Below are 15,607 nucleotides of genomic sequence, written 5' to 3'. Positions count from 1 at the left end.
TGGAAATTTCACGTGAAGCAAATTACAGCGAAGCAAAGGCTTTCAATTAATGGATTCTGTATCTAGAATCTGGTTACATATAGGTATTATCTCATTAAAACTTTAATATTCAGGCACATTTGTAATTTAGTCACGTGCCGAATATTTGAAAGTTGTATAAATTTATATAACACTAGCTGTGCGCCCCGGCTCTACTCAGATCGCAATTAGTTTATTATTCAAAAATTTTCAGTTACTTCTCCCACTAACTAAAATTTGCAACCGACCAGTTGTGCAATTAAAACGAATTTCTAACATATTGACCATCGACATAATAGTATGTACTTTATAGATATCGATAGATTTAAAGTCAAAGATTTCATATGCTTAGAATTCTCTAATTGGAATTTGGCATGAACAGCAACCAACTATACAAAATATATCCAATTCTGATACTCCGGTTATACTCATATATTGTTTTAGTCTATTTAATATAACTAATAAGAACATGTGTTTGTAATATTCTGCAAAGAGAATAGGGAAAAACGTATTTTACCGCGCCTGTACATTTGTGCTGAGCAATTACGAAGTTAGTTGCAATTACATTCCTGATTCAATTACATTCCATGATCCTTGTTAGTTTCCTGTATATAAGAAATAAACAATAAAATCTGACTAATTATTTAATTATATCTAAAGAGAGACTGGTTAATTAATAATAATAATATATATGTAAGCTAGCTAAATAAGAGTAGTTATTTTTTATTATTGATTAGCCTAAAATACTGAATGTGAATCTGTGATTGTTAATACATATTTGTACATTAAAATTGCAAGTAAATTGTTGATTTTGCTTACATTTATTATGACTGAAGCATATCTAGCTTATTTATCTTTTTAAAATGTGCATTTTCCTGTTCAGTACTATGGGCCAATTTCATTTGTAAGGTCTCAAGGGTCAGGGAAAATAAGAATTTTAGTCAACATAACAAGTTTTTCTGGAAGTAATTTTGCACGGTTTCTTTTATAAACTCTTCCCTGTGATAACCTTATTTTTACGGTGTTTTAAACAATATTCCCAAAGCGGGAATGTTTTGACAATATTTTAGAATTTAGATGAATTAAAATAAATAGCTTCAAGCTTTTAACTCGAATAATATTTTATTATTTGAATTCATTTTACTTTGGATTAAGCACAAAACAAATATAATTTGTTTTTTATTCTTATGACACGGAAGATTTATTTTTCATGATTCGCTATACAGATGTCGCTTTTATAGATCAAGGGATCTATATATACCGATATTTTGTTGACACTTTGTCACTAGATGGCGCTCTTTACGAAGAAGAATAATTTTCCTTTCATTTCCACGAGATGTCACTACTATCAAAATTCCTCATTCTACATCGCGCTATCGTATTTTTTTTCCGAGTGCAGATTAACACCCACCTTCAAAATTTTGGTAAGACCTTACTTCATAGGATCATTTCTATAGTAAGCTCTTCACGAGAACTCTTACATTATGTAGGATCAGACCAGCCATGATGAGGAGACGTGGCGCGGCACCCTGAGCGTGAGGCGGGCGGAGTCAGCTGGCTCTAGCCCTCGATGATCGTTCACCCCTCTGCTTGCAGGGGGGCGTGGGGTGCTGTCGCTGTCTGAGTGGCTTTTTTTACACTTATTTAGTGCCTAAAACTCTCAGGAATGTACCTGATATAACTCGCAGCTGACTCTCTAATCCAGTAAATTTCATCAAAATCAGTTCATCCGTTTTAGCACAGAACAATGACAGACATCCTCACAAACTATCGAATATAAAAGTACCCGGATAGCGGTAACCCTTAGCAACCGAAAATATCCGTCCATGTCGTATAATCAATTCATGCCGGTCAAAACGAGTTACCCGGACATCCGACCCCGTTACCCGGTCGGTTATGTAAGCCACAAAATACGTATAGTTCAGGAATGTATAGATTCGGATTCTGGGGTAATTAATTATTAGATGGTCATTCTATTTTAGTTTAAACGAAGTAATCTTAAAGGTTTAGGGTTGTTGCAAATAGTAACTACTAGCTTACCGCCCGCGGCTTCGCCTGCTTTGTCTCAAACCTAATAAAATAATTATATACTAAAACCTTCCTATTGAATCACTCTATCTATTAAAAAAACCGCATCAAAATCCGTTGCGTAGTTTTAAAGATTTAAGCATACAAAGGGACAGAGAAAGCGACTTTGTTTTATACTATGTAGTGATAAATCGTCGTGGAAATCTTTTGTTTTTAATGCTATTGTTACAACATGTTTACAATATTTATAACTCCTTTAAAACGTAAAATAGAAATAGCGTAATGTGTAAGTTATTTAAATCCTATCACAAAAATAATAATGAGCTTTTTCTGTAAATTTCTTATGTGCGTGTTTTTGTCACTGAACTACTAAACGACTCGATCGATTCGAGAATTGTTTAAATTTCTAATAATAATCAAAATCTAATTTTTCTATAAAATATTTAGGTACCTACGTTTATCAACTAGTAGGTAATATTATATACTAGCTGACGCTGCAAATACGTATACTCTATAAATCATATCGGTATGAAATATACCCTATAACCTGACCCTAGACCTAAATATACACAAAATCATCATAAAAAATTGGAAAAACCCTTTCAGAGGAGATTCGTTTCAAACAATGTGGTAAAAGAAGATAAAATTTTATTTATACGCTAGTTTCAGCCCGTGGCTTCACTCGCGTGGTACTCGGGTTATAAGTTATCTAAGTGCTAATCCAGACTAATCTATCATTGAAGCAAATTGCATATAAATTCCCTTAGCCGTTTTTGTGTGAAAGAGTTCCAAACATCCATCCACACAAAGTTGGACGTTTGTAAAATTAGTACCAGAATGTATAGTTTAAATGTAGGTAATTATTTAACCTCTTATTTCCACACTAGCTGCGCTCCGCGGTTTCACCCGCGTGGCTCGCCCCTCCTGTTGGTCTAAGCGATAAGATATAAAGCCTATAGCCTTCCTCGATAAATGGGACATCTAACACCTAAAGAACTTTTCAAATAGGGCCAGAGTAGTTCCTGAGATTAGCGCGACCAAACAAACAAACTCTTCACCTTTATAATATTAGTATGGATTAATAAACGTTTTAAAATATCTACATTTCATGGATAGTCCTATGAAACATAAGGCTATATTCATTTTGTATATGTAATCCGGTAGTAAGCGGTAAATAATTTTTTTTCGTTACGCTTTTTAATTAAACGAAGTCTGGTTGAATATATAAATGTTTGAGTTAGAGTTTATCAGGATATTACACAAAAACAGATATATAGGAGGCCTACACCACCGAAACTAGCGCCACCGAACATTTTATTTTTTTACTCCTTAACCAGATCAAATTTAAAAAATCTAGCTCGGTACTTTGCTAGTATATTACTTGTAGTATTTTTGGTATTACTTTTCACTATTCTAACTGTTCATTATTCTAGAGAACTTTTGATTACCGCCAAAAGTGGCCACTTTTGGCGGTAATCAAAAGTTCTCCTAATTTACCGAATGCAAAATAATGAAAAGTAATACCAAAAATACTACAAGTAATATACTAGCAAAGTACCGAGCTAGATTTTTTTAAATTTGATCTGGTTTAGGAGTAAAAAAATAAAATGTTGGGGGGGCGCTAGTTTCGGTGGTGTAGTCGCCTTAATATCAATAATATAGGTATTGTAACAAAAATATACCTTTTTAACCGGTTATTTTGGTATGCCTTCAGTTATGATTACAGGTATTTTAGGAACGTATCCGAACGATTATCCGATATACCCGGGTTGGTATGGATTGAGCATAGACGGAATAGTGGAACGAATTCTTTATGAAGTTTAATATAAAAATATGTATGTGTAAATAATAATTATTAAACTAAACAAATAAAACAGATATTTAGAGAAATCACTAAAAAGAATAAAAATAGTTTCCTTATCTGTAATTTCGTTCAGGAATTGAACGATTTCAATCAACGCTCAGATTGATTTCGTCCACATTTCGTCCATCAGTTTCACAAACAAGATGGCGGACAATTGATAAGGTTTTTACGAATGGTATTTACTATTTACTATTTAACCATTTAATGTGTTTTGGTAAAAATATTAAAGAAAGGATGTTTTTATGAAAATGGATGAGATATTCAATAGAATAATTACAGTAAAAATATTAAAATTGTAGCGGCTGATGAGTCAAATTCTTTTTTAACTGACTTCGATTTGTCATAGTACTTAACTTTTCTGTCAATTAACATACAAATAAGTATGAAAATACAGGTCAAAAAGTGTAAATGGTTATAAGTATTAATTAACAAGTGGTAAACCGAACTTAATGCAAATTTAAAATAAAATAAAGGTAATTAATATTTTCATTTAAGTATGTTTGTTTCAGATATACTCCAAAACGGCTGCAATCTTTTAGAAAGAACTTTTACCTATCAGCAGCTTTCTAACTAGGAACTTCACATTTCACCAGTAAATAACTAAAACAATTCATAGAACATGATCTACCATTCAAAATGATCGAAATCGACCATCAACTATACACAGACTAACTGACCACTAGAGGCTGATATTGCCTCTGACAATTTATCATTGCTCTGTGACGGACAGATTATATACATACGTCACATTCGCTTGTAACACGAGCAAATGATTTACTGGTCTAGCAGTTAATTAAACAGGGTTTTAACAATATGGAAATAAATTACGGGATATTTGAATTTATGTAGGTACTTGTAAAGGAAAATACATACAACAGATGTCTACATACCTTCCTACCAAAATAAAATAACAGTAAGTTTGTTTTCATCACAATAAATAAATGTAGGTACATAATACATAATATACAAACATAAGAATTGTTTGATATGGTGAGTTTGAACAAAAATGTATTCACAAAAAAGAGCGTGTGTGCCGAGCACACGTGTCAGAAGTGAAACTTCTTTGGCAAGATTCAACGATACCTAAATCGTCGCCTTACTCTATGACGCGACGTGAAGACCTTGAAATTTTACCCTCAACTCGCCTATAGAAATTTCACTTCAAAAATCATACTAATATGGACGCGAAACATGTGAAAAACCATCCAATCTATTTAAATTTGTAGTCATAACGCGTACCATAAAGGGTGTTAGGGTGACCATTAAACCCAAAGAGATGGGACAGGCTAATAATGACATTACAAGTTTCACTGTCAAATAAAATTCGTTCTGTGTATTACCGACATCAAACGCGCAACGACTCATGAAAAGTGCTGAATACGCTTATCCACTTTACGTAGGGTCACCATGATTTGAGATTTAGTAGGATTTTTTATTTGTTTTTACTTTTATAGATGTTTAAAATGCATTTGTAATAGTAATTATTTGTTATAATTTTGAAAAAAGCTTCGATATGGATCAAAAAAGAATGTTCTTATTTCTATTATTTTACTGCAGTCGTCGTTCTCTGTTATAACTTTGTATTAGTATATAATAAAATATAAGTAAATTTAGAATATTATCATAGATAAAAATCATAATATTTAGTACTAGCAAATGCAGCAACGTCGCTTTGATGCCATAAGTCATCTGCATACCAAATTTAGTACTTTCAGTGCCAAAGAATAATAAATATCCGTCTATCCTCGCAAACTTTCGTGTTTTATTAGCATATTATAATATTAGGATGTTGCTTATTTTAGGTTATATAGAAGATAAATAGTCTATCTACTAATATTATAAATGCGAAAGTTTGTGGGGATGGATGGACGTATATGTTACTCTTTCACGCAAATACTACTGAACGATTACAATAAAACTTGGTATGTAGGGTATGTAGGCAGTTCAAGACCCAGAATATACTACTTTTTATCCCGGAAATCCCACAGGAACGGGAGCTATGCGGCTTTTCTTTGAATTAATATAATCTTTGAATTTTAGCTTACAAGGCGTTCAATAGAAATAAACTTGTTCAATAAACTTTATTTCAAACAGTCCCACGTAAACCTGGACGTGTGGACACCATGATTAAAGGTCGGAACAGAAACTGCGATAACGTTTATGGTCACCGCTTCGAGTCCTTTGTGAATTTAAGAGCTGCACTAGAATACAAGAGGAACTAACTATAAGTTGGTCATATTTTGTGAAAATATTTTAAACTAGCTATAATACTTAGGTATATTATGTTATCAAAGAAATTGATAGTATTTATTATTTAAATCCTGCATAGTTCCCGTTACCGTGAAATTTCTGGAATAAAACCTATAATTATGTTTTAATTAAAGTTACCCTCTATAGTTCTATACATATGTGTGCTAAATTACATTGTGATCGGTTCAGTAGTACCTATTTGCGAGAAAGAGTAACAAACATACATACATTTCCATCCATCCTCACAAATTTTCGCATTTATAATATTAGTAGGATAGGATAGGATTAGTAGGATGAGGTTTTAAACAAAGCGGGCGAGGCCGCTATTGGAAAGCTATAGTCTACACTAATATTATAAAGAGTAAAACTTTGTTTGTTTGTTTGATTGTAATGAATAGGCGCATAAACTACTGGACCGATTTTAAAAAATTTTTCACCATTCGAAAGCTACATTATCCACGAGTAATATCCATACTAATATTATAAATGCGAAAGTAACTCTGTCTGTCTGTCTGTCTGTTACTCAATCATGCCTTAACTACTGAACCAATTTGCATGAAATTTGGTATAGAGATATTTTGATACCCGAGAAAGGACATAGGATAGGTTTTATCCCGGAAATCCCACGGGAACGGGAACTATGCGGGTTTTTCTTTGACTGCGCGGTCGATGCCGCGGGTGGAAAGCTAGTAGGCTATAAATCATCATGCTAAGACCAACAGGAGCGGATTAATGCGGGTAAAACCGCGCGGCACATCTAGTATTTAATATTCATACATAATCTTCCAAAGAAAGGAAATTAACAATATCAGTACACAATAAAATTAATTGTTCAACCGTGAAACCTGTTAAATGTGAATTCACGTTAATCATCTGTTAATTATTAAGATTTCACTGTGATTTATAACGTGTCAAATACAGTGACGTAATGTTGAGAATAAATTTAATATGAAATGTTGGAATTAACTTAAATAATGTGAATTTTTTAATAATCCTTATTTGGGATAGGATTACTAGATTTCTGCTCTAGGTTTCCCCATAGAGATAATATGTACTACGTGTACATATTATCTCTATGGGTTTCCCCCTTTTTATAAAACATTAGCTATGCTCCGCGGTTTCACCCGCATTGCTCCGCTCCTGATGAGAACACGCTAAGACAGTGATGATATAATATAACCTATATAGCCTTCCTCGATAAATCATAAATGGGCTATCAAACAAACAAACAGACTATTCTCTCTATATTATATTTCATCACGCAAGACAAACAGACCACTGCGGGTAAAACCGCAGAGCACAGATAGTTACTTAATACTTAAATACATAATAAACGCAATATTGTGTTATATTATCTGTGATAAAGGTAAGACAATATCAGCATTAATTACAAACCGTTCAACCTTTCGCAATATTATATGACAGATAATAAATCTGCGTTCCGGAAATAAGGTGTCGTTCCGGGAACGCCCACTTCCGCGGCATTTATGGTGCTATTTTGTTTATGGTAAATTTACATTTACGAAGGAGAATAAAAAACTGATTTAGTATTTGAAAGTGATGGCGCTAGACGACTTATACATAACAGCTCTTACATTTTCCCACAAGAGCTAAACGCGATTTATTCATTATTATCCCGACGTTTCATACTTCGCATACGTTGAAATCTCTAATGGCTGCTGTATACGTGTAGAGTTAACAGTAGAGTAGAGTGGTAGAGTACTAACTAGCCTATTTACTATACTAATGTAGACACCATTGGATAGAGTAGAGTAGACAGTTACAGTGTACTAAAACTGGTAGAGTACTGAGAACTGGTAGAGTAGTATGCTAGTTCACTCTACCGTTTACTGTACCCGTATACCAGCAGCCATAATTTCTAAATGTATACAGGGTGTCCCACTATTGGTATACTAAGCGTGAAGGGACTTGTAGTTTTTCATACCCTAAACAAGTAAAAAATACTTATACAACTAAATTACGTCAAAATTTTTTCTCTATTAATCTCTAGCTTCGCGCAGCCGGCATATACCGCTTCTCTAATGTGAGCATATTTGTCTATGAAAACATAATCTTAAACGATAGCTCACGTGCTGGTGGCAAAGTTGGACGGGTTGCTTGTTATGGGTGTACACATAGAGTTTCAAGAATTCATCTATTTGAAAAAAAAATGCGTCTGGAATGTTATAAGTATTTTTTACGTACTCAGCGTATGCAAAACTATAACCTCCTTTGAGCTTAGCATACCAACTGCAACATTGGGACACTCTGTATAATAAATACATGCGTATTTAAACAAAAGAAAATAACCTGCCAAATACATTGAGATAATATTAATATGGAGACGATACCGCCTACATCACTTATGTTCCACTCAACATACGTCATGTGGCGTAACTGCACTCAGTCGCTTGCTCGCTCATTGGCGCGAACGTCACGCTCATTTTTTATTTGTTTTAAAGTGAAACGCATCAAATATGCCTACGTGTGTGTTACGATATTGCACAAATAATACAAAGAATACGGAAAAGTGCAAAGGAATAACTTTTCATCAGTAAGTAACTAGATAATAATTTTTAAAACTTAGTTAGAGCAAAATTTTTGGCGGGCGACATTTTGTCATAGATTAAAAATTTAAGATATGACATTGGGCATGAAATAAGTGTTGTTAGTTATATTTGCTGGCGTATATTTTTATAGTATAAAATAATAATTTTACATATTTAGAAAAGCATAGACTGGTTGTTAATTGAAAAAAGGTGAAATCATGAAATATGAAAATCAATTACTCAATCACCAATTTTTTTTTGTTTATTGATTTTAATCAAGTTTTTAATTGATATTGTATAAGCTACTGACTTGAACGTATAATTGAATTATTATTTATTTATCTGCACTAATATTATAAAGAGGAAAACTTTGTTTGTTTGTTTGATTGTAATTAATAGGCTCATAAACTACTGGACCGATTTTGATGAAAGGAGAATGCCCATTTTTGGTACTGGTTTTTCTCATGCATCAAGACAACAATACTATTAAAAAAAATCTCGGCAATTTAGAGGCCTTCTTACCATCGGAAAATAAATTTTGAACAGGGAATGTTTTGTAAAATCTAATAAGACATATTGTAATTGTTTAGATCCGTTATTATAGATTTAGTGTCCATTACCGGTTACCACGGTAACCAAGCGGTAACTTATTACATTTACTATGGTAAATAGCTAAATGTATTAATATCGATTATTGTTTTCATTGAATTACAAAAAAAATCAATTAACATAAAATCACTCTTTAAGGTATTGTTTATACACTGTAGGTTGTTTTAACAAAGATAGTGAAGTAAAATAATATAAATATGTATATATAAAAAAAAATATTATTATGACATAGCTTGGTAGGTAACCAGTTATTTCTTATTTGTTTCTTTCTTCGAATATGTAGTGAAAAAATGATTCAAACAACAACAACAACAACAACATGTAAACCGAATAAAAACTCAATTGGCATTTTTTAAGTATATATTTAGGTTTTCTTGAAATCCGTCCCGGAAGATTTCTGGTGCCTACCTACACTAGCCGATGAACAGATAGACTTTGTCTGAAAGCATAAGCTCTACGCATAGATTAAATAAAATATGTTAATCGAAAAATAACCTTTGGACGATAAAATGTTACCTAAATCACACATAAACCTAACTAAATCGGGGTTATTTAAGTTTTGAGGTTATTTCACATTTTTCTCAATATCTTGAAAACTCCTGTTTTTATCACAAAAAAATCAATTGGTAAAAATCTTTTGAATATCGAAGAACCCTCCAAAACCACTCTGGCATTGACGCAACACTGTACTGTGGTCCATACTTTCATGGGCATTCTCCTTTGGCACAGACAATCTTAAGACCCTGAGAAAGAACATAGGCTACTTTTTATTGCGAAATATGTGCCACGGGCGAAGCCGGGGCGGACCGCTAGTTCAGAGATAAGTAATTAATATTTTTTCTATTCAAGGTTTCCATGTCTGGGCCGTGAAGAAAGGGAAAAATTATTTTTTTTTTTCTAAAAAAGGCTCAATTTGTAAGGAATAAAACTTCCCATAGCCCTGATGAACCTAAAACACGAAAAAAATTAAATTATTCCATATGACGTCACTATTTACATCATCCTATATTATATGCCAGATATTGTTAGCCCCGCGTAGTAAAGTGAGTTTATACCTAAAATAAATATTAAGTAAGTACAAAGAAAATTTTAAGTCAACGTGCATGTAAGGAGTGGCACCCAATAAAATAGACAGAATGAAACAAAGTGTCGCCTCTATAGCGGTGAGTCAGTGACATCGCATAATCTATGACTGTCTAGCCGTCATTCGCGCGCCCCGCGCCGCCGCGCTTGGCGCACAGATTTTGTTCGTGGTGTCTGCTCCATATTAATATTATCTCAATGGCCAAATATCATGACTATCTGAATGGGTCTATGGTCTATATGTTTCAATTCCCTTGTGAGTGACAAAAATATACAGTTACATTTCGCCATCACTTTTGATTGTGTTGATTCAGTTTTTTCAACAATAGAACGGTATTTTTTCGTGAATATTGGGTTTTAAATTGATTTGAATATATTCATGCGTTCCTGAAATAAAAACAAAGACGACGAAGTAGTTATTAATTATTTACAGATAATTCCTAATGTTTACTACAAAATAGGTTCTCAAATAATATGATAATTCCGTATTTTTTTATTTTTTAATCTATCTTAAACTTTGATTACAAAAGAAATAGCGTGTATGTACATAATATAATAAAATACCTACTATAAACTTGTTTTTGTATTATTTGATGTGTACAAAAACAGCAATTATACTTCTTGTAGAATTTCGTATTATTCGATTGAACCAAGAAAAAAAAAGGAAATTTTCAAATAATTGAACCTTCTTACACATTTATTATCAAAATCAAAATTCAAAGTTTATAACTTTCCAATCTACGAACTTGAAACACGATTACTGAATACAAATGAAAACGGGGTTTTACGCATAAAGTTAAATAAATGTTCTACATTGTTTATGGTTATTGTTTTATTTGTGTACTGTTCTGGAAAATACGAGAAAGCGCGCGAAGGTTTAGTCTTATTGTCATAAAAGAAAAAAAAAGCGCGCGAAGTGACAGGACTTTTTTCTTATCTGTGGTACCTAGCTTGTTTGTTTGCGTGGATTACCTTAAATGATATTATTGTTAAAAAAAACGTTATTTTCTTAGTGATACCACATATAAGTACTATTATAATACTGTGGATATACGTTACATTCAAACAAAAATTCTATATTTTCACGAAACAAATAGAGATAATACAGAAAACTATAATGTAAACAAGCTTTATTACAATAATTGGTTTGTAAAAGTGAAGTCCCATGCCCCCTAGTGGGGTAAGGGGCAGATGCATTATACAAGCATTATACATCTGTTTCACTGATTGATTGTATTTAGGGACAAGTAGGTGATCAGCCTTCTGTGTCCTGCCAGACCGAGACAATATATTTTTTTTTCTTCGTCTCCACCGGGAATCGAACCCAGTACCCCTCGGTTTTACGCTCACGCGTCAACTACTGTACCAAGGAGGCAGTCAGTAACTGAAATAATTGGTTTGAAATAACTATAATATTATAGATAAATATTAATTTTATAAATGCGAGATACACTAAACATAATTATTCAAATTAATAGCACACGAACAATAAGAAAAATAGTTTAATCATTCTTCAATTCTTAATTAAATAGTTACCAAACGTTTATGCAATGCTTACGTAAACACACCATCATTGTAAAATAGCTACAAAATCCAACACAATAAGGTCTTAATTATTTTAAAGTGACTCTTCACAGTTAAGAGTGACTAATTGCCAGTCGTGGTGAAAAATTGAAAGAGCCTTCACAGTGAGTTGGGAAAGATTCGTGTTTTAACTTCGAAATGGCGTGTGGCCGCTAGCAGAGAGTATTTGAAACTTATATATACTTATATAGTCTATATAATACTAATATTAAAAAGAGGAAAGGTTTGTAATTATGTATGTATGTATGGTTTTCACGCATTAACTACTGGACCGATTTTGTTGAAATTTGGCACAGACAATCTTTAGACCCTGAGAAAGAATATAAGCTACCTTTTATTGCGAAATATGTACCACGGGCGAAGCCGGGGCGGACAGCTAGTAATATTATAAAGCTGAAGAGTTTGTTTGTTTGAACGCGCTAATCTCGTGAACTACTGTTCCGATTTGAAAAATTCTTTCGGTGTTAGATAGCTCATGTATCGAGGGAGGCAAGGCTATATTATGTATCATCACGCTAAGACCAACAGAAGCGGCGTATTGCGGGTGAAACCGCAGGGAACAGCTCGTTGATAATATGTCGCAGTCATCTGGTTGAATCTGCTATTTGATTGAATGACTGCCGCGTTCATTGAATGACGACAATTAATAGTTAATGACTAAAGAACAAAAAAATTACCTAGCTCATGTCACTCTCTACTTTTCTCATGATAACAAAAATCATAAAACAAAATTGCTCCTTCATGAAGTCATAGAAATACAAATAAACACATTTTCGCATCAATATTCTGAGCTTTTAAGTTGGAATTAAAAAAAAAGCATTTAGCCACTTATTCTAGCTCTAATAATCAATACTAGACATATCTTTTTCTACTGCATAAAACATTTAATACCGTAATATTATGTGCTATTTTATTCATTCCGCTTGGTCTAAAATCTAACAAATTATACACTGAAACATTCATCAAGAACGACTCTATTTATTAAAAAAAATTTCATAAAAATTTGTTGGGTAATTTTAAAGAACTAAGCATACGGACACAGACGCCGAAAAGCGACTTTGTTTTATACTATGTAGCGATATAAGACACCCAAACAAACCGAAAAAGTTAAGATAAAACTACGCATACATTATAACAGCATAATATATTGACGATTAAAGGATTAAAAAATACAATTATATAAATCGATTTATGTAAAACACATACATATATATTAAACATAGATCCAAGTTAAGCCACCAAACCAACATTTAAGGAATGTTTCAAAGAACTGTGAACGTAAAAACGGCAATAAACCATAGCATTTAACTGAGTCACTCGAGTGGGCTATAAAACTACGTTCTTTTCGGGTTTAGCATTTTAGACGGAAATTTAAATATTAAAATATTTGAGTACTTTTTTCTAGAAACGTTTTATAGCATTAGGAAATTACAGAGGTTTAAAACTTATATTCACAATAGAAAATAATACATCGAATGTGGTACATATTATGGTAAGCTATTCAAAGATAATATTTAAGAAAATAAATATGGTATTACAATGATTTAACATGTATAACTTAGTTAAATTAAATACCTATAAGGCTATAAGGCATCGTTACGCCACGTTACGCTTAGCAAAAGACGCGGAAGAATCCCGTCTCATGATCATATTTTTTTATTTTTTGAAGATAATTTTGCAATGTTGTAATGAGCTTAGCTTAGTTGTATAAGCTATGGTGAAGCTAAATATTTTAATTTTAAAAGTTTTATACTTTTTTCTAGTTTACATAATGTTTTTTATCATATTATTGTTACAATATTGTAAATTGTAAATGCAATTCGCGAGTTTAGTATTCAACCAACATTGTATCGCCACAGTATAACAATATTTAGGAAATAATATTGTAATACTGTGGTATTATACAATATTATTTATTTATTTAGGCGTTCATTAATTAATACGTTCGTTAATATTATTTATTGAGGCGTTTAAAAACCGACATTTTCATAGACACACATGGATTATTGTTTTAAAAATAGCACAGTTACAGTTATTGGAATACAAGCGTTTGAAACCATTTGTTAACTTTTCGATTTGAGCTTTTGCCGATTTCATTTTTAATTATTTTATCTTTGGAATATACGATTGTGTGGTTTTTGTGGTCTATGGATTTGTGCATATTTGATATGTAATAAAAATAATATTATGAAAAAAGAAAACAGCATTTTTCACAGTTGGAAAAATATATGTTACCTATCATTTTAAATAAAAAAGAGCATATTGTGTGCCGAGCAAACGTGTCAGCAGTGAAACTTCTTTGGCAAGATTCAAAGATACCAAAATCGTTACCTTACTCTATGACGTGACGGTATTGCCATGACGCGACTAAAGAAGTTTCACTTTAATAATTATGTATTTCATTTTCTAGTCATTTAGATATAGTAAAAATATATTCCTAAAATAAAAAAGGACAGAGAATTTTTGTGAAGTAAAATTAATGCAAGCTCATTTAGCAAGTCCCACTTTGAAGATAATTACAACGTTTCGTTTCACTTCCTTATTTCGTATTAAGGGACTTTAATAAGGGAAAATTAATCCATTTACTGATATTATAAAGAGAACTTTTAACAATTGGAAATTAAGTTATAGAAAAAGGAAATTCTATAAAATTGATTTTCCTGTTACTGTTTGGAGAAGAGAATTGATTTTACAGGTAATTGAGTACTGTCTGTCAACTATCTACTTATACTATGTACTTATTCTAAATGGCAATAATAATTATGAATATGGAAAAAATCAACTCAATTCTTGAATTAAGGTAGGTACTAATAATAGATTTGTATAATATTATTAAAATAATGTAATATTTATAATTAAAATAAAGTATTTGCATCGTACAAGCATTATTAGTACAAATTGCCACAGATAATAAAATAATATGTACTAGTCAAATTATTCAGTAGGTAAGTGAAACATTTAATAGTAGGTAAGCTAACTTTATATAGAGCACTAGCTTTCCACCCGCGGCTTCGCCCGCTTGGTGTAAAATATAATCTAATTAATTATATACTTAAACCTTCTTCGAGAACCAATCTATTCATTAAAATAACCGCATCAATATCCGTTGCGTAGTTTTTAACATTTAAGCATATATGGTGACATACCTACATAGGGACATAGAAAGCGACTTTGTTTTATACTATGTAGTGAAGTAACCTTAATTAAAATTGCACATACAAATAAAATAAATTTCAATTTTGCATTATCTATGTAAGATCTATGTATATTGTCACCGAATTGTTTGACAAACAGATACAATATTGATTTTGTTTCGTACAAATTCGTATTATGTTCGGCTGTTTTCGTGATTCAGGGGAATATCTGTTAATGACAATGCATTTGATACTAATGTATTGAATTATTTATTACTAATAAGATATTTAATATCAGAATTTTTAGTAGTACGTATGACTTATTTCTAAGTTGGTACCTGTAAATATAAAAAAAACACAGTAGGTACTTAAAATATATATGTATTCCAACAACTTATGTTTTATAATTATATTAAATAATCCTAGTATGTCTTCAAACAAAGTTTAGTTTGCGCACGAAGCATAATAATTTATTTCAACTTAAACAC

At 31.9% G+C, this 15,607-nt stretch overlaps 1 protein-coding gene and 1 non-coding gene across 5 annotated transcripts in view; one reads left to right on the top strand and one right to left on the bottom strand.

The window, feature by feature from the left end:
- LOC123704409 (synaptotagmin-7) overlaps positions 1–15,607 on the bottom strand; it is a 243,467-nt gene that overhangs the window by 130,468 nt on the left and 97,392 nt on the right. The window lies entirely within an intron of this gene.
- LOC123704484 lies at positions 1,445–1,647 on the top strand. Its single transcript, XR_006753139.1, has one exon. It is a non-coding gene; the product is annotated as a small nucleolar RNA U3 (small nucleolar RNA).

Source organism: Colias croceus, chromosome 29 (genome assembly GCF_905220415.1).
Source record: "Colias croceus chromosome 29, ilColCroc2.1".
Taxonomy (NCBI): domain Eukaryota; kingdom Metazoa; phylum Arthropoda; class Insecta; order Lepidoptera; family Pieridae; genus Colias; species Colias croceus.
This window is presented reverse-complemented; position numbering and strand designations above follow the sequence as displayed.